Source organism: Sinocyclocheilus rhinocerous, unplaced genomic scaffold, assembly GCF_001515625.1.
Source record: "Sinocyclocheilus rhinocerous isolate Xijiao unplaced genomic scaffold, SAMN03320098_v1.1 scaffold229, whole genome shotgun sequence".
Classification (NCBI taxonomy): Eukaryota; Metazoa; Chordata; class Actinopteri; order Cypriniformes; family Cyprinidae; genus Sinocyclocheilus; species Sinocyclocheilus rhinocerous.
This window is the reverse complement of record NW_015635757.1, coordinates 29,348-31,649: the sequence shown is the minus strand read 5'-3', so window position 1 is coordinate 31,649 and position 2,302 is coordinate 29,348.

Genomic DNA, 2,302 nt, shown 5'->3' with positions numbered 1-2,302 from the left:
CTAGTAGGTATAGTTGTCATCTTAACACACACACACACACACACACTGTAGGGGAACCTGACACGCTCTCGGTGGGATTACTTGTGGAGTTACAGTGTGTGTGAGGGCAAATTCTCATGGGAACTGCAGAGACGCTGGCCTGTTTTAACAAATATAGTGTGTTTACCACACAGGCTAATTAGAGAGAAAGCCTGGTGTCGAAATGAGTGGGAATGCTGTATTGTGAAGGATAATTCAGTCCCACTTCATACAGAAAGCTCAGAGGATTGCATTATGGAAGCGTTCAAGGAAAAGTTGTTCTGACAAGGTTCTCTCAAAGTTATAAATGTTCTTCCAGTAACATTAATAGAATGTTCATTCAAAGGTTAATAATGTTCTTGAAACGTTAGCACAAAAACTGGTAGCCTAAATGTATAGAGCATTCATGGAATTCGTTTTTTTCCTGAAACTTCTTAGTTATAAATGTGTCTAACATTTTCTGAATGTTACTACTTGATTCAGAATGTTCATAGAACATTCAGAAGTAACATTTGTATAATGTTTGCAATGTGATAAAATGGAATGTTCCAAGAGAAAACGTTTTAAAAACATTTTAAAAATGGCACATTTTAAATGTTAAAGCCGGGCTCACACTACAGGAGTTTTAAAATCCTACCTGATTATGAAATCTGGTTGCAGCACACACATAAGGAGAATCTTTGCAGATGATCTTCCCTCAGATCTTAAACATGCACACACCACAAGTTTTTAACATCGTGGCGCATCACACACTACAAGATATTATGAAGATGATCATGCCAGAGGGAGGTCTCACGTGATCTCACGCAGCAGATCGTCATTGATATTTCAGTGATGTTTACATATCTTAGCTAGCCTGCTAGCTGCTTTCTACACTCACCCGGTACTTTCTAAACTGAGGCGATTTCACTCCAGCGCTTCTCTTTCTCCTTATGGTTGTGATACGTTTTCAACACATTATACAGACAGTCGTGTTACTATAAAACGCCAAGAAGCAGTTTCCTCCGTCTCCACTATCCAACGGGCCGAACAGAAGCTGTTTTGCGGTCTTGCATTGGCTATTGTGAAAGTACTGACGTAATCATATAGCCATCATCATCCCGATTTAAATCCTAAATATCAAACATGTTTGATATGATCGGGGCGGCCCCGATTTGTGTGCGAGCAGATCGGGAGGTGCAAGATTCGATCGGTGAACGCCTCACATTACCAGATAATCTACGCCGAACATCGGGACCGATCGAGGGGCTCGACAAGATTTTTGCTCCGATTCTCGGGAGGGGGAAATCGGGGCTAAATCGGGCTAAAAATCCTGTAGTGTGAGCCAGGCTTAAGAGAACATTAAGAAACAACATTTGCATAACTTAATGGAAATGTTAGCAAAACGTTATTAGAACATATTTTTGTTAGCTAATGTTCCTCCACTATAAGTTGCAATCAGTTACAATTGAGTTTTCCGGGAATTCCTACAGTCATGCCAGTGGTTCGGAACTGTGTGGAATGATCTCGCTTTTAATGTTGGAGTATCAAATCCTCCAAATGCTCCACACCCGGTCATTAGTGTCTTTAAACAGGTAAGACCCAGATGCTGCACATTCCGGGCATTATAAAAGATAAGTCACAGACTATAATACAAACGGCATAACAGTAAAACTGAATGCTCTTCTTCTTCCATGTCAGGTAGACTGTCATTACATTTTATTGATGTTTTTGGAACATTATGCAGCGGAGCAAAATGCAGCAACACCTTGTTACACAGGAATGAGACACAGAGAGAGTTCTTATTATAAACGGTCAGCCAACTGTGTTCTCGGCTAGTTTTGTATCAAGTCGATGGCTTTGGCTTTGAATAAAAACGAATTCATAGTTCATACAACAACCTGAAACACATAATGGTCCTTTGCATAATGTATACTGCTGCATAATATGCTGTAAGCAGTATTTCCATCCAAACTCTCTGCTCTCTGTCCATACATTGGACACACATTTGCGCATCATTTTTAAAGTGCAATGCACTCACAAGTGTGATCACTAACATGCTGCTGCCTGGTGAATGAAAGTATAACATGAGTAAATAGCTCCCTCTGCTGGTGCTACATAGGTGTGATAAAATTCGCCTATTTGATTAATTTTCTGTTGGGAAAATAATATCACGCCGCAGGCATTATCACCCAAAATATATCCAGTCAGCATACATTTAAAAACAATATTCATAATCATATACTATAAATAATTAAAACAGAATTTACATTTGTAGAAAAAAGGCCCACTATTATCATACTAA